This window comes from Empidonax traillii, unplaced genomic scaffold, assembly GCF_003031625.1.
Source record: "Empidonax traillii isolate 1590-97213 ecotype Southwest subspecies unplaced genomic scaffold, ASM303162v1 scaffold115:size2055165, whole genome shotgun sequence".
NCBI classification, from domain to species: domain Eukaryota; kingdom Metazoa; phylum Chordata; class Aves; order Passeriformes; family Tyrannidae; genus Empidonax; species Empidonax traillii.
In genome coordinates this window covers 152,032-177,454 of record NW_020955308.1, presented here as the reverse complement: position 1 = coordinate 177,454, position 25,423 = coordinate 152,032, and the positions used below count along the sequence as shown (strand labels likewise).

Here is a 25,423-nt window from a genome sequence, read left to right as displayed (position 1 = left end):
GAGTCCACTCTGGAGCGGGATTTTGCTGTGTAGGATTTGTGTCCTCTGTGGGGGACCCACACCAGTACAGCTCATTCACGAAGGACTGCATCCATGGAGGAGTGACCCACTAGATGGCAGTTTCATGAAGAACTGTTGCCTGTGGAATGGACTCACACTGGAGAGGGCTGTGAAGGACTGTCTCCCGTGGGAGGGACCCCACAGGAGAAGGGGAAGGACTCCTCTCTCAGAGCAGTGGCAGAAAAAGCAACCGACTGTAACGCCCATTCCCCATCCCCCTGCACTGCTGGGGGGGGGAGGAGGGAGAAGATGACAGGAAAGAGGGGTAGGGGGAAGGTGTTTTTATTATTATTTTACTTCTCACTCTTTTGCTCTGATCCTGGTAGTAATAAATTCAATTAATATCCTGACTTCAAGTCTGTTTTGCCTGTGATGGTGGTCAGTGACCTCTCCCAGCTCTTAACCCATGAATCCGTTGTTGTTTTTTTCTCTCTCCTCTGTCCTATTGCAGAGAGGAGAGAGTGAGCAGCTGTAGTGAGTACCTGGCGTCCAGCCAGGGTCAACCCACTACAAAATGCAAGAACAAAATCCTGATGGCTTTTTGCCATCAAAATAAAGGGTCAAGATTTCACTCTATGAATGCTCTAGCTCTGCTCAAGCAAAACTGGACCGAGGAGTTAGTGTTATATATTTACTAAAAGTGTATGTGAATTTATGGGAGGATTAAAATTGGGTGAGATTTAAAGGAAGTTGCCTCTTCAGGTTATTTGAAACATAACAGAATGCATTCTCCCGACAAGAAATGTCTTCCCACTGGTTAAACGGTGTCTGTATCCCTCTGGGATGCCAATTATTATTTGATGGAAATTATTCTGCTCTTTCCAACAGACATTGAATGTTCTGTTTAAAAAAGCATAAAAGCATAGTAAGTTGAACAAGCTTTGCAACTGTCAGATTTTTAACCTGGCCCTTCCCTAAACACTAGTAACAGGCAAAAAATTGCATGTTTGTAGGCTTTATGAAATCAGTTTTATTTTGCTTCATCCTATAAGAACTATTTAAATATTTAGAAACAATGCCATGCCGTGCAACTAAAGAAGGAGAATTCATCGTCATATAGTATAGTCTTAATATGAACACCTTTCCACAGGGGGTTAAATAGCCACTCTTTTTCAGATTAGCACACTTTTCCCTTTGATTTGAAATTGTCTTAGGGAGGAGGGAAGAAACTAAGTTTTCTCCTATGCAGAAAAATCATCCTGTCACTAGTAGAATTTCTTGCAGACACCTTAGAAATGGAGATCAGATGTCCTTCATCCACATGATACTCCTTGTCCTATTTACTGCTAAAGAGTATTTTTAGGGCCTTGCTATCAATACTTGATGTATTTATTTTTTACACTACCATCACTATAATTTGTTTCACACTTGGGAGCACACTCACATTACAAAGGAAACCTTTCAAAGAAGCAAAGGGAATATGCCTAGCTGCTCTCTCTGAAGATGGCGTATTCCTCCCAGCTGCATTTCCTACAATGCTAAGAATCAAGGCCTGATAATAACAGGCCACTCCATTCACCTTGCTAATTTATGCATGTTGCTCGTTAGTGCAGGTCAACACAACTGAGTGGCTAGAACACAGTGCTCTGAATTTCAAGTATGTTAAATGTGCAGTCAGAAGAACCGTCTAGGACCCAGTGGTCCCCTGGTTTGCCACAGTTTTCCTGCATATATTAGCCCAAAGTGAGTTGTGTTGACCCAGGATCCAGTTCGTTCATCTCTGGAATTTCTATTGCTTCCCTGAAAACTTTAGTCTCTCAAATCTTCACCAATAGGATGCTTGGTTTAATAACTTAAATTCACATCAGGACTTTTTAAATTCTACTTTTTAATTTTCCTTTTTGGAAAAAAGAAAATCTGAAAAATCTTCCACAGCCACATCTGGATATTTTCCTTTTTCTAATCTGTTAAAATCTCTGCCTGTTTACCATATGACATCTTACAACCAGTATCAGTCCCCACTAGTATTGCCAATATAGCAATTAAGAACCAGTGTGCTTACACTCGAGCTTTTACCGGAGAAATCAGAGTGTGTTAGAATCTTGCAAAACTCAACCCTGCACATATGTTGTTTTGCTTTGTTTTGTTAAATGGGATGGAACATACCAGAACTCTAAAGATCAAAACACACCCATAATTTCCTAGAAAATTTAGAGCCTTTGCACGCACTAAAAATGGATAATTATCAAAGCATTTTACTGTCACAATTATTCATTCGGAAGAGGCACATAAAAAAACCCCAGCCAAATCCAAATCCAAATCTCCCAGCATAACAGAATGATATCGCTGTAACTTCAGTAAATAAGAGAAAGAGAGATAACAGGGAGACACTAGAGTGGCATTCAGCACAGAGTCAGATGAGAAAACCACGGCCATAGCAAGCGACTGCCTGTATAAGACAAGTTAGAAATCTCACCCGGGAAGTGGGGTCCCATACCCCATGCACCCTGTGGAGCCACCCAGCACTTTGGGCAGGTGATCCTGATGACACTGCCTTGGACACCTTGCTCGTTCACCTTGTGACACCCACTGAGAGATGAAGAAACACATTTCAGGGAGCAAGAGAGAGCAGGGCTCTTCCTTGCAACCACAGTTATCATTTCTTTGCCCTGTTACACACTGTAACTTATACAGGAGGGATGGAGTGAGGAGGACTGTCATTGCAGACTGAAGTAGAGTTTGACACAAGACCACAACTTGGACATACAACTAGATGTGCCCTTATGAATTTTTTTTCAGAAATATTGTTTTTTGGAAGCCATTCATTTCAATTATATCCCTGACTCCTCTTTGGAAACTCCCATTTCCAAGACCACCTCTTCCCCCTCTGCCTGGATAAGTGGAGGTCTGTTCTGAGTTCCTATTAGCTGTAACAGCAGCCAAAAAACCCACCTCTCATTTATGTCTCCTGTTTGGCCACTCAGATGCAACACAGTTTGTTACACATATGTGGGTAGAGAAGTCTTTAATATTGATAGAATTGATATTTTAATAATGTTAATTAAGTGTGATGTAGAAGCACCTTGTGGCCCGATTTAAGTCCCTCTCCTATCATATAGGAAGTAGGTGGAGGATGTGGACAGGGATACCCACCTCACCATTTGCCCTGCAGCAGGCACAGAATAAAGCTCTAGTACTTCTGCCCAAGGCAGCGTTAAACAGCTGTGTTCCCTGGCCAGTCATTTCTTGCTCTTGTTAGGGTCTTTCCTATAAAACCAAGATGTCTGAATTTCAATGTGTTTTACGTCCAGGAAATTACAGTAGTTTTCAAAACATCTTTAACCTTTTTAGTGGCCAGTGGCCTAGCAGGTGAACTTCTGGCATCTTTTCATACCAGAAGTCTGTCAAACCTCTCCTGGAAAAGGCAGGCAGGGAGATAGTATGTAAAATTACAGAATATCAGCTAAAACAGCAGCACAGACTGAACTGCTCTCTGTTTCACACCAGGGCGATAAATCCTACTGTCTCATTTCGTGACAAAAAAATTGAGCAATAACAAAAAATGGCTCAGTATTCATCTAGTTTTGTGACAGGCTGCTTTTATTTCAGCCTCTTGAGTTCAAAGAGCAGAGGTATGGTTTACATAGATGTGTCATGGGTGAGCTTGTATTTCTGAAGGTTGAAGCCTAACTCTACCCATCTGAAAGCACTGGATTGAAAAGCCGTTTTGAAGGACAACTCTGTTATGAAGTCTCACATTATTTCAAAGCCCGCATTTCTCAACAATACCAACTGAAAGTACAGTCAAATTAATTGCACAGCTTCTCATTAAAGCAATGTGTTACAATTTAACAGAGTGAAGATAGAGAAAGGAGGAGAATGAAGCTTGGGGCCCCAAAGCTCTGCAAATGATTTCCTGGGTATTCTTAGTCCTGCTCCTTTACTACTTTTGTGGTTTAGCTCCTGATTTGGAAAGTGTGGGTACACTACCCTTTCCTCCTTCTCTCCTTCTTCCTGCCATCTTGGTATCAAGGAGTATCATCCTTTTGGGACATGGCTGAATCACACAACAGTACGAACCCACATGTTCTCCAGGTGGAAGTGTAAATGTTAGTGCTAGACACAACTAGCAAATGCCCAAAGTACCTGGTATAAAAGATCAGAATGTAACCAGCCCCCATTTCTGACTCTGCTATAAGCCAGCAAATGCAACTTACTTTTTGCAATGACAGTAAAAGTGTTTAATCCGTAAAGTATGTATGTATTTTAGGTGAATATGGTTAGGAAGAAATCCGTTCCAACACTGTACAGTGATGAGGCCTGTGGTCCTACTTCATGCATTACTACACATCGCTACAGAAAAAGTAAGCTGAATACTGGCATGGGATTTTCAAAAGATCTCTTAAGAAAACATTACACTTTCTTTTTCTAAAGTAATGATTAAAAAATAATTGAGTAAGACAGTTGTGTGATCAGACTGCTTCTGCTCTGCTAGCAAACTTGCCAGAAACTACAGGCTCCCAACTCTGGGACCAAAGAGCCATCATTGACCAAATATTCACAGGAAAGCAAAGCTGCTTCTTCATGTTCTGGCAGAAGTCCCTGAAAAAGGGAGTGCTATGATTTATGTGCCATTCAGTGTTGTTTTCAAGACATTTGCAGAACTGAAGAAGCACCATTAGAATACATCAAGCACACATCAAAAGCCATCTAAATCAACAGGGGCTGAAAATACATCATGTGCTTGACATACAGTAATTGACATGTCATATTTTATTTGACATTTCAAGGACAGTAGTGCCTATTTAAATGGAGATACAGTAATATAATTTTTTTTTTTACTTGAGCTAATTAAAATCTAACAGGGCATCTTGGCAAAGAACTGTTCACTGAATACCATAGGAAAAAATAAGAACCTAGTAAAGTCTCTAATGGTTTAAATTATGAAATGCAGAAGAGTCAATTTACAAGAATATAACTCTACTAACACACCTGGGGGGAAATTCTAGTCACACTGGCTAAAAACCTCCTACTGATTTCCATGGAATCATTATTTCACCCATCCCTCCCTACTTCCTTTGCAGCTCTGCCTGGGTTTAGGTCTACAACTAAAACTGCCCAGACTATCAGCATGACGACTGATATGGAAACATGGATGAACATGATGCGAATACAGGAAGACACGCACACAGCATGGGTCATGCTCTTTTTCCCTGCACAGACAAGACAAATTGCAAGGTAGCAGAATTTTGAATTACATATGCTTCACCTGACACCTCATCCTCTCTCCTGAAGGCAACTGCACGGGGACATCATCAGTAATGACAGTGGCTCTACAGGACGTGTTGACAGGCGAAAGGGGGATGTACGAAGAAGCAGCAGCTATGCATCCCACTCCTTTCAACAGGACTAGGAGACTTCCTCAAATTTAACACCCAGCAAATTGAGCGCTTACTGTCATAATTTCTTCTGGTTCCCATTCATAAAGGATTCTTGTAATTTTTTGTTTCATTTAAATAGTCTAAAGGGTGTGTTTTTCAGCGTATGCTGTGATGTAAAAGCAAGGCGCTGGCAGAAAGTTTCTAAACTGAGGGTTGAATTGACTAATCTGCTGTCATTGTTTTCACCTAATACTTTCCTGTACAGTCTTCATTGATTCTTTCTTGTACCATCTTCTCTCCTCTGCATTTCCAAGATGTGATGCTGCAATCCCCTGAACTGCTGTTTAGCCAAGCCAAATGTATTTAACTCTTTTCCTCTGCCCTCTTAGCTATCCCCTCCAGCAATCTAAGCAGTTTGCTGCTCCTCTCAGGTCTTGGTGTAAGTGTACTGAATGCAGTACAAGTCCTTGAAATAATGCCATGTTCTCAGTGGATGCATGACAGTAGCATTTGCAGATGAGCCCCACATGCTGTATGTGTAATCTAATGATATCACACTGTGTGGATACTATGCAGGAAAAAACATTGTAAATGAGGATGGGTGGAACTGCCAGCATAAAGAACAAAACAAGCATGCAGAAATTGAAAATCCAGGTAAATACCTCCCGTGACGAATATTCTTCCCCTCCACATTTTTTTCCATGTAAACCTCTTACTTCAAAGAATGCAATGAATTTATTAATGACTAAATGATCGATCTGTCAGAGAATGCAAGCAAACTGATTTACCTGTTTTTTTTTTTAAAACCCAGATCCTGGTCATAAGTTCTGAGATGTTTGTGCCCAAATAAGAAAGTAAACAGAAATCTTGTGTTAGCTTAAAACTCTATTAAATCAGAAGACAGAAAAGAAGACTGAAGGAGGTAATCATGTCAGGCCAGCAAGCAGAGTATTTTAATCCCCCCAAAACCCTCAGAAAGTTTTTGGTGAATCTTCTTAATTGCAGCAACTACAAAGAAAAATAGTATGAGTAATCTGTCATACGTCTAATTCTCCTTTCAGAGCTGTGGAGAATTGAGCAAGGTAGAGAGAAAGATACAGTGCCAGGGTTTCATTTTAGACCTCAGAATTAAATACAGAGATCAAGTAGTTCAAAGGAGATGAAAGAAAAAAGAGTTCACATACTTTGTGAATTTAGCTTCTTAATAGTTGCGTCTAGGCTGCCATAACAAGACAAGAGCATAGTGGGTGAAAATGGAAAAAGACAAAACTACTAACGAATGTGAAGTTATTTTCAAGACTCAGAATAGAATCATTCAAAGCACTGAGAACAAAAAGGAAGAGTAAAACTATAAAGCGATTTTTGACAGAGCTCTTTTTAAAAAGTGGCTGAGCAGATTCACCAAAGTGTGTGAAATCCTTGATCCTAAGCTGAACTTCCATGAAAATAGAATCATATTCCTTTCTGTTCATAGGTCAAAGAAATGCTGTCAGCACCAAAGAAAGGTACAAAGAGCACTTTCTGATTTTAAATTAGGGAGCGATGCATGGATAGACACAAGTGTCTCTATATATCTAGCTAAAATGTTCCCAAACACAAAGGGTGTTTCCACGTTTAACTGACTAAAACCAAGAGGTCAAAATTTGAACTGCTGAAAATTAAAATAGTATTGAACAACACAAGTGGAAGGAGGCTGACTGAAATATAACCTTTTATATAGAGAATGGAAATACGTAAAAACTTACTCAAAATGCTTTTGCCAATCAACAGTTACATCAAGGCCCTGAAATTAGGATGCACCAGAGACGAAAAAACATAATGATCCTGTAATGGCAATAGGTATCTCTTCTGAAAGCACACAGAACCAAATATGAGGGCACAGTATTTCAAGCCTGTGCATGCCATGCTGAGCCCAGCCCTGTTCTGCTCCACATAAAGTCTGTTCTCTTTTCCCTGGCCCCATCTGCAACCCACCAAGGAGAATGAGGCCGTTCCACCACCCTGCAAGCCACAGATTAGGGATGGGACGTTCTTATACATTCAACTCAGGACAGTCTGTTACCTTTTCTGCTTGAAATGCCATACTTCTACTGCTATAAGCATGTAATTGGATTTTTAACGTCTCCAGGAACTGAAAGGGATGTACTGCTTTATGCTGTGGCTGTGCTGTGAGGAAGCTTGCTTCCCAGTCCTCAAAAAAAAAAACCAAAAAAACAACCAAAAACATGAGAGTGGGAGCTTCTGCCTGCCCCGCAGCAGGAGAGCAAGGGTACCTAGTCTCATCAACAGTGTTTACTTACATATAGACTGTTGTCCTCCTTTTAGCACTGTCTGTGTTAACTCGCAATTTTCACTTGTGATGAGAAAATTTTAATCTGAATTAATATACTCAGATTACCCACACACAAAAAAAGCACTTACTAAAAATCAAAGACGCTTTTAGAAGTTCCCATTATTACCGCTGAAATGAAAAGCAAAAAAGCAGTACCATTGCTTGGAGGCATTTTCCTCTACTATTGTTTTCACATTAATTGAATGCCACTACAAAAACGGCAACAGTGTTAAGTCTCGACTCTAGATGGCAGCAGCCTCCTTTAGATTTTGGTTTTCTCCTTCCTTAGTTTCCTGGTCTTTGTTCCTTAACCCTCCAAACAATTCTACCCTTCCTTCTTCTTCCCCCAAGTACAGACTTCAGTCCTCCAAGCCGCACAGTTTGGGGAAGATGACCAGAAGCCATTTTCACTAAAAGGAATCAAGCTATTCCCTGCAACTAAGCTACAAGCTTCTTCAAAGCATACAGAACAATGGAGGCCTTAAGTGAGAAAATAGAAAGGAAGATTTTTCCCATCCTCCTTCCCCTATCAGTCACCTGGAGAAATGTTGGAAAATAGTGCTTCTTTTTGGCTAAACACAGCCCTTCAGAAAGGGAGGGGCAAAGGACAGAGAAAAAAGAAGAGACACAGAAGAAATGGAACAGAAAGGTGCAATTTCATAATGAATTTGAACTGGGAAAAAAGTATACCTAAAGAAAATGGCTTTAAAGCACTGAACAGTTTTTCAAATCTCTCTCTTTGGACACGGTATATTGACACTATGCTGGTGGAGTCTATTAGATGAGCCGAGGCTACTTTATGCATTGTAAAAGTTAAAACATAAGGAAAGCTATTGCTCAAGCAAAAACATCTTATCTGAACGCCTCTCCTTTTCTCTTCTCCTAATATTTACCTTTAGTTTTGCCTTTTGGAATAGTTACAGGTGGGAGGTACTTAAATGTGGTGATCTAACACATCAACATGTTATATGTTTGGGCTATCTTCACAACTCACGGACTTCAGCTTTCTGTATAAAACCCACACAGTTCAGTCCTCTACATGCCAATTTGAGGCCCCAAAAATCCAAAGGCTGGTAAGGTTGAAGCATGGACCTAGCTGCCTTGCTACTAGGCATATACACATGGTCTTGTGCACTAATACAGGCTACAAACACATAGAAAACTACCAAAAGGTATCTTCATCCTCATCTTTCTATAAGCAGCATAAGAACAAGAGAAAAAAGGATTCCGAGAATCAAGAATTTTAGACTAGCAGACTGATACAGAATACCAAAAGAAATATATAAACATGTAAGAAAAAAAATTACAAAGTTTAACTTCTGAATTCATCTCTGACTCAGTTCTACTGCAAGATCAGGCAATTACATGGATTCTGAATACAGACCAGACCTGTTGCTCGACCACCACCACCAATTATATGATCCTTATATGATATTTCTTTCATTGTGGTTTTACCATATACCTGAAATGATGCAACCACAGGCATCTAATAAAGGCAATAGTTTTGCTTTCTCCCCTCTCTCTTCCAAGCCACAGACACCTCTAACCCTAAGGAGAAGCAGATGAGGGAGTATATGTGTGCCAGTGTCATCCTCGGTACGACTCACCAGAACTCACCTGAACTTGGGTACCTACACAAGAGAAGTGGTGAATATCCATGAATAAGAACAGGGACTGCACTTGGACCATTAGATTTGTCCATTCATCTGTGCAATCAAGTTATCCCTGCTACTTTTGGGAAAAGAAACTAACATCACCAAGTTACTTCACTGCTAAAGGACACAAATGCTAAGTTAACAAATGAAGACTTCCACCCACATATATAACTGAAGCATCCCAGATACAACGTGTCTTCTAAAAGACCAGCCTCACACTATCCCAATGCTTTTTAAGGAAAAGTCCCAACTACCCCCCGATGACATGCATAGTTCCACATTGTGGGTAAAAAACCCTGAAATTGGTGGATGTTAAATCCCACAAGTGGATCCAAATGACCAAACTTGCGTCCACATGAGACACCATGAAAATTAAAGGTTCTCTCAAGGTGCAAGGCTTGTTTGCATGAGTGTACTTGCACCACTGGGATAAAAATCTGCTTTTGTGTCTAACACAGTTATGATTCAGAAATGACACGTGAACTATGGCTGTTTTAAAAACTGGGCCCAATACAATTTATGAGAGCAGCAAAAATTACCAGGGGTCTCACCTTAGGACTACAGTAATGAACAACTCATATTTGTGCTACTAGAGAGAGTAAAAAGAGAGCAAACAAAGCAGTAAGCCTTCATCTTCCCTTTATTCTCAATTATTACCAGGTTTATCTATAATTCATAGGTTTTACTATAAGAATCAACATAAAATCTGAACAGAGTTCAGATTTATGAATTTATTCTCTCAATACCCAAGTGAGGCTGATAACCAGTGTTGCTACCATTTTTCAGACAAAGGAAATGACACACAGAGTAATTAACTGCCCAATATTTTATTCTTTTTTCTTTCTTTCTTTCTTTCCTTTTTTTTTTTTTTTTTTTTAATACAATAGAAATAGAATAGAAATAAGGAATGGAATAAAATGGTAAAAATGGGTGATTGGGGCATCCCTAAAAGCAAGGCATAAGAAATCCATGAATATGGTTAGGTAAGAAGTCCTAAGTCACAGTTTCACATACCTAGTGAATGCAAAGGTGTATGTGATTCAAGATAACTCATCCTTCAAACTCCCTTTTCCTAGTTTTCCCTGGGTGCTAAGTTTTGGTATTTAGAATTAGAATTCACATAATAATTTTCAAAGATGGATTTTCTTCTCCAGGATGGTATCTTTACCTTACATCTCCACTACGTTTGTTACGTCCTCTTCAAAACTCCTTCTTTTTCTCTATTCTAACTCAGTTAAGTGGTTTGCTTAGACTTTTCTGATGACCATAGGAAAGACAGACCCAAGGAGAAACTGGCAATTCACGGGGTAATTCATGTCATGTATCTCAGACATATGTGTTTTAAAATGGGATGGAGAAGCCCACCTCTCTCCATTAAATGCAGAATGAACTCTACTGATGAAAGGAGTCACACCAAGAGAAGCACTTAGTATTTATTTATCCATGGCTATATCTTTAGCTGCTAAGCTAAAGGCAACAGGTATGGAGGTTTGCAAAATGTCCTTAAGAGCAGAGAAAAAGAGAAGGAAAAAAAATGACTTATTTGTTTTACAAGTTGTTACATTGCTCGACAAATTGCTTAGTCATTTGTCTACTCATATTTGTCATATGTGTGCATTTATGAAAATGCAGTCTGAGTGAGGGACTGGGGAGGGTGTCTGGAAGCAACACAGGGCATGATCATACACCCTTGACTTTAATGTATTAGACTTGTAATGAGGAACTAATTTGGTTCTAAGCACCGGCTTGGCAGAAACAAAATACTTAGAGACTATTAATAGAGAAACTTTTCACAGAAGCTGTGACCTTTATGACTTAGCACGGTTTACAGCCCTACCTCTGCTACAATTAAACAGATCCTTATTGCAAAGCAGTGGATTTTTTTTTTTTTTGAGGGGGTTTTTTGGTTGCACCCCCCCCCCCCAATTATAAGGAAAAGACTGCTAAAGTAGAGCAACTTTTTAGTACCCATACTGATGCAAATCCCTTCTGCAGTATGGAGGTGTACTGAAACAGTGTAGGGGGGAACATGGGGTTTATGACACTCTGAACAATCATGTTCCCTAATGTCCTGCAAAAATCTGTTCCAACCTTAGTCAAAGGCCTATGGAGATTTAAAGACAATGATCTCTATGCTGTGATAATAAAACTAATTAATATGAGAAATTATTACCAGTCACAATGTTACAGTGGAAATAGGGGAGGCAGGAGAAGAGTAATGAAGGGGTTACTTCTCTCACTTCCAAGTCAGACATACATAAGAGGTTTCTAATAACTTTGAGTATAATTAAACATTTAAAATCAGTATTGCAAATGCCTTATGGAAACCAGTTATGAAACACATCAAAGAGGACAGTCCATTTACTATTTCAGCCTTTATTTGCCAAGCCACGTGTCAACAAAAATACTGGTTGTTAAGGTCACCGAGACTAGGAGAACCAGGGAAAAAATGTATCAGGATAATTTTTAACATGAGTGGTGAAAGTCTAAAACTCAGGAAAATATGTAACACAAAATACACATTTACATTTTTAAACACGTAAATCATGTTTAACACTTTTTTTAAATCGTAAAAGATGCGTACTTGTCTGACTTTATCTGGTCATTGCTGTAGCTTACAGTAGCACACAGAATATCAGTGAAAGGACGTACAGTCTAAAAGCACAGGTGCATGGGATTAAACAAAATGTAAAAAGACAACCAAGTAGTTCCAGAAATACAAGCTAAAGAGATATTTGGAAATAATTATAACAATTGGTACAGTAGTTCTCGCTCTTCCTGGCAGTGCAGGAATGAGGAGCTCTACAGGGATGTACCAACAACTGAAGCAACAGAACAGCAATGAGCATAATTTTGTCATACCTAACAATAAGAGAGTTGAACAAGCTACCATCTCATTAGAAGCAAACGGTGAGAGCAGCTAAATGACTGGTATTTCAGCAGTTTTATGCTTTGCAATTATTTTTGCCACGAGAAATGATTTGTAGTGATGTTCTGAATGTAAAGAGTGACAGAACAGTTCATGGTAAGCAAGTTTCTTTAACTTATCCTGTTCTTAGTAACAGATTCAAATGATGGCAGATCTAGGATTAATGTGGTCTCAAGAAGAGAGGGCAGAGTGAAAAGATTTCCTGTGAAAATGATTTCAGCCACATCTTTGACAGCTGGCCCACAACCATATTACCCTGAAAATGCCAAATTTGTGAGATAACTGAGGGGAGATAGTAGAGCTCTGCAAAGCCAAGGATGTGGTGATAGGAAGTGATTATTCACTTTTTTTTCCAGGAACTGTGGACTTAAAGTAAACAGAGGAACAGAACTTCTTTTTCATTCAACACACACTTAGAACTCACTGCCACTACATACTGCATAGGACAAGAGTATAAATGAGCTCAAAGGAGGATTAGACAAGTCCACAAAGGGTAAGGCCGCATATGGATATTAAACACTACGGTCAAGAAATAGCCTCAGAGGTTGAGGTTCAGAAACAACTGATTTTTTTCTTCATTATAAAGTAAAATATGAAGAGGAGGAGGGGAGGGACGTATGGTATTCCAGAGGAAGAATCACAACAGCAACCTTGTTTTTCTGCTCTTTTGGTAAACACTAGCCAGGTTACTGAGTTTGTTTGGACTCAGTAGGAAGAATTTTAGACTTTGGTCAGTTGTTTCCATGCACACACTAGTGAAATATGCCCTTTTGAAACCAGCTCTTGAATGCCAGCTTTAGTGAAAGCTGGTTCTTATGCCAGCAGGACTAGGATGACCTCCCAACTCTACATTGCTTGGGGTGCTTATAAATACATGGTACATGCAAAAAATGACAGCTTTTAAGAAAGGAAGATCAAATTAAACAATTTCATCAGAAATGAAAAGGTTCAACTTGCAATATTCAGGCTATTCTTCAGTCCAACAAGGCAGGGTTCTTCACTGTACACTGTTCATTGTTTAGTGCAGGTCAAATCCCCATGACAAGCTGATGAGCATAGTACTATTTCTTATTCAAGCATATTTCAGAGTCCAAAAAGAACATGCCATTATCATCTAGCCCAGGAGGCAGGTGTAGGAAGCATGAAGGAATACCTAAGGGCATGGAAAGGTGGTGGGTGGGCTTCTCAGTCTCACTGCAGGAGGCTGGAGGAAGAGTGAGGAGTAGAAAAAAAAAAATGGGACATGTAAGTTCCTGAAAGCATACTGTAAGCAGCAACAGGCAATCTGAGAGGCTGAGAAGAGGTAGATATTTCAACAGCTAGCTCAACAGAAGAAGTCTCCTTGATCTTGCTGTTAAGACAGTTATCTCCAAAACCACCTCTACTCTAAGACCAGACTATCTTAGTTACTTTTGCTCATCAGGTCTGACGGTAGAATTAACAATACCATGGAAACTACTTGAATTTACTCAATTGAAATCACTGTAGGGTTTAGCACTTGTACCAAGATCATGCACAATGGTATTTAACGACACTATTGTGACACAGAGATAGAAGGGGTAGCTCAGAAAGGGGAAACAAAAATAAAATTTAAAAATAATTTAAAAAAAACCCACAAAATTGCCTGATGAGTAATTTTTATGAAATGAAAAGAATTTACACAGCAGTTTTACAGAAAAAGAGAATTATGCCATTAATCAGCTCTGCTGGATAATTATACTGTACATGAGGCCTTGCTTTTAGGAAAAAATATAAGCTAATAAAGACAGTCAAACGATCGGTAGTGGCAGGGCTTTTGGGAGATAGCAGAGACACAAAGCTAAATAATTTAAAGCTAAGGAGTATAATGACCGTGAAACCAAATTATTTTAAGTTTACATTAATTCTCCACCCAATTACATATCCAACATTAAATCCAAAAGCTAGAGAATTCCTCTCAGCTGCATACAACCACAGAGACAATGCGAAAGCCAAGGGGATGTGATCTCGAACATGACCAGACTCTGAATGTGTCCTCCCAACTGCTGTGTACATCCTTAATATTCAGAGGTCTCCTAGAGAATTAAAGCCAGTTCACACTTCCCTCCAGTTACTGCCGGTTCAAGTAAGGTCTCTCCCTAATACAGTCGACTGCAGTCAATCAATTTTCCTTGCGGTGCCTTTTTGCACCTCTCAAGCACCAGCAGCAGATGGCTCAGCCTGGCTGTCACACCACCACATTTGTAAGGGAGAAACCAGTGAAAAGTTAAACAACGTCGAATTAACAATGAAAATGAAGCCTGGTGTGTAATGACAGCGTTTCATTACGTTTGCGTTGTAAGCAATTTAGCCCTAATTATTACTGACCTTTGGCAATACTGCATTCAAGTAAAATGTGCTATCTTAAAAAGCACAGGTATACTGGAAGGCAGACATTGTTTCTGCGTGTACTCATAAATAAACCAGACAGTTTCCCTTCCTGTGTTAGAGGTTTACCTTACAGCTGAGTTTTCAGCATTCAGCAGTCACCCTTACTTTGTGTCTGCACAACAAACAATACAAAACCAACTTGATACAGTACACCTGGCAAGTTATGATTATTATTACTTCTATGGCACCCAAAAGAGCATTAGGTACTTCACAAAGTAGTTAAAAAGACAAACTATGTGCTACAATGAGCTAATACTCAGTGAAACAGTAGAAGTACACAGGGTGGAAAAAGAGGAGGTGGTGTAACAGGAGGAAGTATACTGGTTACAGGGATAACATTAAACAGTTACTAATCTGGGGGACATAAGGTTCCGTGCGTGTTGCCTCTTATTCTACACTGAGTTCAGAGGAATCCCTGTTACTGGACATTTTATTAGCATGCTTTCCAAATCCAAAAGTTTTTTTCCAAAAGTGCTGTTTGCTTGCATTAGCAAAATGCTAATCTGCATTTTTTTGTGTGAAGGTTTTGCAGCCTGAAAACAGATATATTTAAAAGTCTTGTCAGTTCCAAAGTTAATATGCCTATTAAGGATTCAATAAACAGCAGCCACAGATTTTGGAACTTTCACTGATTCCACAATGATGGCACAAAAGTCCATGACTTTGGGCCAAGATGCACTAGACCAAATGCACAGGAGCAGCTCTTTTCCCTACACGCTACATAACACACCAACAAACCACATCATGCAACTCTGCCCACTCACAGCACAAGCTAGAAGAATTCACTACTGACTTGTTTTTCTCGCTTGCTCTTCTTTTGATTTTTAGGGCTCACTATTTAGGGAACTGTGCAGTCTGCTTGGCACAGCTGATCTACATAGCATAGGTGCTATGATGCCATGTGAGCCTGTGGCTACCACGTACTTCTGTGCCTCCAAAGCTCTTTCCCTCTGTTCAGCAGGAGGGATTACATCATCTTTCACCTGCAGCACAGCGGGGACAGCCCAGGGAGGAGGCAGAGTAGATGAAGGTGAGTTAAAAAACAATGACCAGGAAAAACTACAGTGCTCATTACCAAATCCATCTATCAGTACAAAAACAATTGCCACACACTTCCCTGCACTCTGGGCAACCACCTACTGTCCAGAACAAAGCATGCTGTTGGCACCTCCAGACTATTAGTAATAGTAAGCTATGTGCTGCAACACAAGGGAGAGCTGTGAGGGGTAGCGCTCCACAGAGCTGGCGTAAGGAATGGATCTGCTTCAGGCTGCCTGCCAAAGGCACTGGAAAACTTGACTTTCTGGGGGCTGCCCAAGGATGCTTTTCTCCTTCCTGCAGTACTCTCTGGAGGGCTTTTGTCCAGTCCAGGCTACACTGAGCCAAATGCAGGTGGGAAGTATCCCTGCTCATTCTCCAGCCTCCCCACACGGTACAGCTGCTTCCCGATGAAACAGTCACTGGGATCCCTCATCACCCTACAGATAAAAGCATCCTGCTCTGTCCATGGGGCTTTATAGAAGTCACTAGAGCCACAGGTAAGAGTCTGAGAAAGAAATCAGTCCTTAGTCCTGTAACCCAAGGGCAAGAAAGAGGAAGAGTGGAGGCTGCCAGAGGAACTATTCAGGTTTGTCCAGGACCCACTGAAAATATAAGGATTAGGGTGGTCTCCCAAGAAACAGAGGAGAGAAGAGAAAAATTCACAAAGTTTTGACCTCACTCCTGTTAACGGCCTCATATATCAAAGGTTTTGGAAGGGGACAAAAGCAGTAAACCAGTATGGAGAAAGGAAGGGGCACAAGGGGAAAAAACATCTGGGAAGCTAGTGTCCATTGCACCACTGCAGTGGTGCACCATTTAGCATGGGGACACATACTCAAGAGAAGTAAAGTGTGTATTCAAGAACAATGTCCAGGTCTTGCATCACCTTTAGGTTTGCACACAGACAACGTATCCCTGCGATTAAACCTGCTAGGGCGCTTCCTCCCCGTTCAGATGACTGACAAACTGTGGAACAACACACAGAGAAAATGACTGCTGGCTTAGTCAAAAGGATTGCAGACAGTAGCTGCTAGGACCATTACTAAATATGTTGATGCTTCGTAACAGTTTGATCTCATTGCTGTTTGTGTTTCTGGTTTGTGTGCAGCAGGAACAGCCAGGCAAGGTGATGCTTGCTGCTGTGCAGATCTGCTGTAGCACTTCAATTTCACCAGCAGAACTGATCGAAGCTTCCCAGTTCACTTCTTCCAACAGCCTCCACTGGCTGTGGAGATGTGCTGTAGGGTATTGAGAGTCCAGCTCCCTACAGAAGTACATAAAGGAAACTTATACCTTGTCTATATAAAACCTTCAGCTTTCAAACGACTAGCACCGAGTCCACAGGTAGAAGCAGCAATTTGGCTTCTATGTGTACTGAGTAGAGAAAATTTGACATATCATCTATTTTTCAGAGGATTAAGGTTACCATGTGTCTATCTTAAAGCATTAGCCTGCCTCACAAGTACAAACATGCAGTTATAGGGTTTTCAGGGACACATTATCTCACATTATGGTATATGCTTAACATACATGGTTAATCTAAGTCTTAGAGATATGTTTTGAAACTGGTTTTGCTAAGCCACTGTCATCTAAACATAACTTTGTTTTCATAAAAAAATAATTAAAAAAATGCTTTAGGAGTTTAATCTGAAAAAAAAAATGGCTCTTTGAGACCATCCTGAGAATTCCTGGAAGTCCCTCATGTGTTCTAAAAATCACCCTTGTGAAGCCCTGCACAGTCATGCCTCCTCACTGCAGACACCCAGAGAATGCAGAGCCTGCACGGCCCCTGCTCCAGCTGTCCCCAGTCCTACAGCTCGAGACAGCCCTTCCCAACCAGAGTTAACTCTCTGCCCAAATAATTCCCACGTGACTTTGCAAGATACTTCTTGTAGAGAAAAGCTTAACTGAATTATCACCTCATTCTAAACTAGTTTCTATACAAGTAAGAAAGCCCATGAGCATAACACCTAAATTTATTGAAATGCTTACTTTCCTGAAATGGTTGAGAGAGTATATATTACTTTACAGCAGCTAATACAATTTTGTCCCTGTTCCTACAAAGGACTAACCACGGTTTCTCCCTAAGAGGGAGTGCATCTCTGTGCTCACACAGCTGATATTCTTCCAGGACTCTTTATTACCATTTTCCCTATGATGGCTGCCACAGCTGAGCTGTTCTGCACAGATTTTCTGCTCAGTATGGGGGGCTGGGAAGGGGGGCGTTAATTATACAGCAAGATGGAGCAGGGCCAGGCAGCCCCTCTGGTGCACCATCTCCTCCATGCACAACCTTCTTCCTGCTGCTTTGCAGCTACAAGGATCACCTGTTGGTCTTGGCACTTGCCCAAGCTGGGGCCTAGCGGAAATGACAGAATCAACTAGAAATGAGAGCAAGCTCCTATTCCAGCTACCCAAATGAGGGAAATACGAAAACAGATGATGGCAACGCGATCTACTTTCTGAATATGGGAGTGAAGATGGGGTGGGGTAGAAGGAAACGGAGAAAGAAGGGGTATATATTGAAAAAAAGAAACAAATGAAACCCCAGAAAAACCCAAAATCCACTAAAAGGAAGCTTTTTTCCTCCTGTTTTTCTCTTTTCATATTCAGCACAGCAAAAACATTAGGACAGTTTTTCTCCATCTGAACACCTGCCAAGAGGGAGAACTAGCTACCTTGTTCCTGCTCCTGCTGGAGATGTCAGATGTTCCCATCTCCCACATGAGATATCTCAAAGGGATATTCAGGTACACAGCAGAAACAACCTGCCTTTTTCAGGCTGGCTCCTCTCTGTACTGCACGGCGACACACAAACTGTTTCAAGATATGTGTCAGGAATTCCCTTCTCCCACAACACTGCTCAGCAAAACCTTTTACTTGATATTTGGGTGAGCTGCAATGTTTTGCAGCAGAAAAATTAAACACCACTTGCCTCTCATTTTGTTCTTCCAGGCAGAAAAAGCAGCTAAGTAGCCCAACAGCAAAGGTAACCATTCCTAACAGCATTTAAAGGAGAGGAATGATGCCTTTTAAATGATAAAAATAAAAACTAACTGCATACTGCATTTCCATATGTAGTTTCATATGAGCCCTTGTAATCCCTATGAAGCAGTAACCATCTTACCATCCAAAATCTCTCATCAAATTTCTCTGGACCCTTGAATTGAGAGACACCATAAATATATACTCTGTCAAATACTTTAATAGGCTTCTACATGAACTTTTAAGTTTTTTTTTTTGCCCAATAATTTTTAGAAACAATAACAATAAAACAGGAAAAACCTAATTCTGAAAAGGAAGCTTTTCCCTCTCTGAGCAATTGAATGGGTCCCCAGAGCTTCCTTCTTCCTGAGAAACAAGCCATGAATAATCAATATGCAGTCCAATTCCTCAATAAGCACCAAGCTTTTAAACACCCAGCATTCAGGAGTCTCTGTGAGTTTGGCCTTTAAACTGTACCACTCTTTGCCTTTCCCTCCCTAGTTTCCCGAGTGTTCTCTATTCTGTTCTTTCTAGCAACTAGGTAGGAAAGCAGAAGCAAAATTCGAGCAGTGGGAGCAAGCTGGAGCTAATTTGCACTTTATGAATTATTCAAGCCCTCCTGATTCCTGCACCTGCACGGAGGCAGGAAGCTTGCAAGGAACAGTCATTACTCTTCTCTTGGGTTTGCACAAGCTTCGTTACTGCTCAGATACTTTATTCTGTAACTAAGGGCTTCAGGTCTTGTATTAAGCAATGGAAATGGGAGAAAAAAAAAACTAACCTCATGTTGTCAAACCCTTCTGCTGCCTCAAACCCAAGATAATCATTTAACCCATTCTGAGACAAATGAATTGTAGTGTGTATCGGACTGATGCTGAATTCATCTCATATATGCTAATCCAGATCAGAGCATCAGCAGAGAAAGAAGGAATGGGTGGACGAGCTGGTCTTGTCAGACATTTACTCTGCTGCATTAAACTGCACATTTAAACTTCTCCCTAGCTCTGTAGAGAGTATTTCATGAGCATCAAGTATTTCACACGATAACTTGATCATTGAGGCATCCTTCTCCACAGATGCACCATAAATAAATTTTCTCCCTGGCATTCTAGCTAGCAGGGGGTTGTTTAATACTATTGAAAGAGCATATATTGTGTTTGCAACACGGTGGATTTAGCAAGCAAACAGGTCTTTTCCATCTTGATCTACTATAATCTTGGTAAAACGAATGTGACTGCAACTCTAGATATGACCCATGAATCTAGACAGCCATTAGGAACATTTGCAGAGAGCAGATACAAACCAATTAGCACTATGAACATTTTAAAATAATGGTATGTTTTTGAGCTAATATGCTAAGGCGAACAGATCTAAAAGTATTGTGCAAATTCAAAGCAGCTAAGACCATCTTTACTGTATCTCATGTCCGCAGCTGCACTGAATATCTTTGGGTCTTGTCCTTTATTAACATTGCTGTTGCCAACAAGTTCAGTTAAAAGATCTTCTCATTAATCCCCAGAAGCTAAGCATCGTGCTTTGATTGATCCAGTAAAACAGATCTGTGGTAACTGATAATGAAACCTCTTTAATCTCCTCTTCCAAAAAAATGAGTAAAACACGAGTGTTAAGCATTCAGAAAGGTACAGTCAATCCTTATCAAATCTTTGTTTTTCTTCTTTCTAGGCCTAAAGAAGTTAATTCATTTTCCTATTGACGCAGAATGCATGATTGGTCCTGTGCTGCGCTTATCGCGTTCCTATCCAATAATAGGTACTGTGGCTCTTTTTTTTAAGGTATTTTAATCGAGCATGTAAACATGTGTTATTCTTTGATGCTCTTTCATTCAGCATCATTAATCCCCAGCATGAAATCAATAGACTTAAAACTTTTAATCACGTCAAAATGCAACACAGAAATCCACAAATTACTTCAGTTCATCACACACACTGAATAGCCTGCAAATTGGAAGCTGTGCCTTCTTTTTGCCTTGGGAATCAGCAAACCCTAAGCTTGTCTTTCACTGAAGTAAAATGATTCTTTCTCCAAGAATCTGCCATTAGGAAAAAAAAAAAAGTTGATAAAGAAAACACGGGATTTTCTGTTTGCTCAGTCATCTTTTTTCATCCCTTGTGGTCTCATTGGCCTTATGAGAAACACTTTTTTTACTGCAACCTCTTGACAGTATGCACATTTTAAAAAAGTTTAAAAACAATTACAGTAACTGGGTTAGAGAATGTACTGGAGGTGTAAGAGAAGGGAAAAACAGCTTTGTGATTGTTTATTTTCCCTTTTTAATAGCACACATTGTTTCTCTCCTTGAAAAGAATGCATAAGGGACAACAATCACAGGCTTTTTTTTTTTTTTTTTTTTTTTTTTTTTTTTTTTTTTTTTTTTTTTTTTTTTTTTTTTTTTTTTTTTTTTTTTTTTTTTTTTTAAAAAAAGAGGAAAGAATTACCTCAACCTTATATATGATTTCCAAAGCCCCGGAAGGTACAGAAAGTGATGAGAATCTCTTTGATGGGGCAGAAATTGTGGCTGAGATGCAAACATTAATGACAATCAGACCCATACTTTGAGCACAAGTCCTATGAGGACAGGCTGAGGGAGCTGGGGTTGTTTAGTCTGGAGAAGAGAAGGCTTAGAGGTGACCTCATCACTCTCTTCAACTACCTGAAGGGAGGTTATAGCCAGGTGGGTGTTGGTCTCTTCTCCCAGGCAACCAACAATAGGACAAGGGGACATGGGCTCAAGCTCTGCCAGGGGAGGTTTAGGTTAGATGTTAGGAAGAAATTCTTTACAGAGAGGGTAATCAGGCATTGGAACGGCCTACCCAGAGAGGTGGTGGATTCACCATCCCTGGAGGTTTTTAAAAAGAGATTGGACATGGCCCTTAGTGCCATGCTATAGCAATTGGAGTTGGATCAGGGGTTGGACTTGATGATTTTGGAGGTCTTTTCCAATCCAATCTATTCTATGATTCTATGATTCTATGATAACATACCAACAAGAACAAAAACAAAAATAAAAAAAAAAAATTCTTCTGGCAGTGCTCTTGTTATCAATAATTTCCTATTTATTATCATCATCATTACTCTATCATTACTCTTTATCCTTTTCTTAAAAATTATCCAGATTATCTCTGCAAATGTGGGGTTTTTTTCTGTTTGACAGATGCTAGATTCACTTTCAGCTGAAAGCAATCAAATTATAGGCATAAGAAATACATTTTTTAAAGCCTGTGCTCTGTAGTTAACCATTTTGTCCTGGAGACGAATTGCAAGCACAGACTTGGACCTTAACATTCTTACTAACTTAATGGGAATCCTAGCAAGTCAAACAGTGTACTCTGCACTGCAACACTTATTTTCTTTTTGAACTGGTGACAAATGAGAACGACTGCTTCAAATTAGTCTTACAAATGACAGAAATAAAACAGAACACTACAAATCTTTGTCTTTAAATGTGGAGAGTCAAAGCAAACTAAGGTGAAAATGGTGTCCGGCAGCGTGATTCAGACCAGGAAAGTCATCCAACTCCATAGCAGCTTGACCCAAACATAGCCCCAGAGGCAGTGCTGCAGCTGCCAGAGAGACAGCTAGCCAAGAAGCTAGCGGAGGTGCAAGCCAAGAAGCCAGCCATGAACCCACAGGCCAATGCAGGAAAGCTGTAATCCAGAATTTGGCATCTGGGTCCTCCAGCTGCCAAACATCCCCATCTGGCTGAGCCTGTGGACAAGGTGTTAAAAAGAACAGGGGTAAATTATACAAGAGCAAAAGCAGTACCAAATTTGCAAGATACCAAGGATGAAGAGGCATGTTGTGCCTGCCAACACACAAAACTCACGCATATTATCACTTTGTCCTGGTGGATCAGGGGAGGCAACATGGACAAAATGCTCAACATTTTATAGGAGATGAACAGTTAGATGCACATGAGCCAAAGCAACAGTCCCAGCCTGTGGCCAACCACAGAGGTCAGCAGATGTAGAAGATTTGTGTGGAACTGCTTTTGAGTAGAACTTAAGAGCTTCAAGTAGAACCCAATTAAAAAAAAATAAAGGAAGAAAGTCTACAAAAAAATGTGTCTTCAAGACTTTGCGATCCAGTTTGTTCCTCCATCATCACCAAAGAAATCAAGTATCTAAGAACATTTCTGCACTTTCATAACTAGAATACCATAATTTTAATTTTATGGAAGGATAACTCACTTCCAATTTAGTGGAAAAAGATAACTTTAAGTAATAGAAAATTGAAAAAAAAAACCCAAACCCAGGTAGGCATAAAATTTAATTCAAATGAAATATATCCACTCATACAGCTGCATTTACTTGTAGCTGAATTCTCTTCTGACAAGCAGTTACTGTTCCTAAACCGCAACATTGCCGTATCCCAAGAAGAAGGACCAGCTGAGAGGAATAATGGCAGTGCCAGCAGTATTAAGTGCACGGTAGAATTCACACTTTCAAATAATACACTGACTTTAATATTAATCTTATTGATCTAATTTCCACCTTTCACTCTACAGACAGATTGACATAGTATAAATGAGATCTGACAGATGCAACTTTTTTGATCAATTTGGTCCTTTATTTTAAAAATACATAAAAACCCTGTAGCTCTCTTCCAAATTTCTGTTTTTTATTAGAATCTCTTTCCCTTGCCAAATACTACATTTCAGTCTCATCTCACTCCAGTCAGCGTGCCCTAACTTTCAGCGGTTTAAAACTGCTACATGAGATCACAGAATCAACCAGGTTGGAAAAGACCTCTGAGATCATCAAGTCCAACCTATGACCGAACATCACCTTGTCAACTAGATCATGACAGTACCACATCCAGCCTCTTCCTAAACACATCCAGAGACTGTGACTCCACCACCTCCCTGGGCAGCCATTTCAATGCCCAATCCGTCTTTCTGTGTAGAACTTCTTCCTAATGTCTAACCTAAACTTCCTCTGCCTCAGCTTAAGACTGCCCTCTTGTCCTACTGCTGGTTGCCTGGGAGAAGAGACCAACCCCCATCCAGCTACAACTCCTTTCAGGTAGTTGTAGAGAGCAGTAAGGTCTCCCCTGAGCCTCCCCTTCTCCAGGTGACTTATGCCATCTTCATCTACATCTCATCATGCGTGTTTTTCGGCAGGCCAGATAAGTAGGATCTCATATTCATTACTATGCTTTGTGTACACTCTATACGTAAATCCATGAGCAATTTTTAAAGCAAAATATTGACAACATTGAAAAGGAGTAAAAAATTAACAACATAAACTTTCCTCTTGAAAATGCTTTCTGTAGAATGAAAGCTAATATAATTGGTGATTACACAGAATATTATAGTTCATTTCAGCTAAATAAACCTGCATTAAAAATTGTATCTGAAATATATATTTATTTTAGAAAGACAATATTTTGGGAGACTACTTGGGTCTTCAGAATAATTTCTGAAGTTGCACTGATAATTTCAATGAAAGAAAATTCTAGGAAGTTTTAAAAAATAAATCTATCGTTTCAATTTCATACCAAGGAAACCTTAAAAGCTTTGTTTTGGTTTTAACAGAGAAATTGTTCCTGCTGCTTCTTTGAAAATGTTTGAGTAATAAGATCCTGCAAAATTTAACATAAATATACCAGTTGTAACATAATTAACTGCAAATTGGAGACAGGAGTAGATTTAGGGAATGATTGCTAACTTTCATTAGCAATTTCAAAGTGTAACTGCTCTTAAACATTACTTCTTCCTAATTTTATTATGAAGCTTAGCTGTACTTATAAATCATAGAATAGATTGGGTTGGAAAAGACCTCCAAGATCATCGAGTCCAACCCCTGATCCAACTCCAATTACTACATCATGGCACTAAGGGCCACATCCAATCTCTGTTTAAAAACCTCCAGGGATGGTGAATCCACCACCTCTCTGGGCAGGTCGTTCCTGTGAAGGATTTGATTTATTCTGCAACTTATTTGCTTGTATTTAATGTGTGAAGTTGTTTTTCCTTCTCTACTCCACAGGTAGGCACACGGATTACTAATGGCAGATGAAGCAGTGAGTTGATTGTCACACAATCACCATGACTCAAAAGGAATCTTCTGAGGGGCCCACAAAACAAAAGAAAGGAGAAGGACAAACAAGCAGCAAGCACACTGAGAGTGGACATTTCATTGCACACTATTTTGAAACCCAGTAAAACAACAGCAATGAATCCAACAAAAAAAGAAACCCTATCAGCTTTGGTATGTCTCTGCTGCCACATGACATCATTTATATTTGGGTAAGTGGGGTGAACCTGAAGGCCCTTATGGCATCACAACACTTGCTGAAACCGTCCAGTTGGCCCCACACTGGACTGGCATATAAACTGCACCCTAAAGCAGGGCATCTACTAGGTACACTACACAGTAGGATCCTAAAATTTTGCCCTCCTTGAAATAAAAGCAAGGTGATGTTTGCAAAGAGCACTTTCTTCATTTTACAGCTTTGCTTGTCAACTGTTTCATTGTAGTTGGCAATGACCCATTATAACATGAGTTGCACTGATTCACATTAACTTTGTTACTCAACTTCAGTAGACTATTATGAACATTTTTAAACTACATTATTAAACATCAGACAACACAGGGTTTTTTTATATTCTTGTGTTTCAGACATCCGGATTTGGAAGAAAAAAAAAAAAGCAGCTTTCCCACCACCCTTC

At 39.9% G+C, this 25,423-nt stretch overlaps 1 protein-coding gene across 4 annotated transcripts in view; it reads right to left on the bottom strand.

The window, feature by feature from the left end:
• The window catches only part of KLF12 (Kruppel like factor 12), a 183,740-nt gene that overhangs the window by 28,247 nt on the left and 130,070 nt on the right, over positions 1-25,423 (bottom strand). The gene's annotated exons all lie outside the window — the stretch shown is intronic.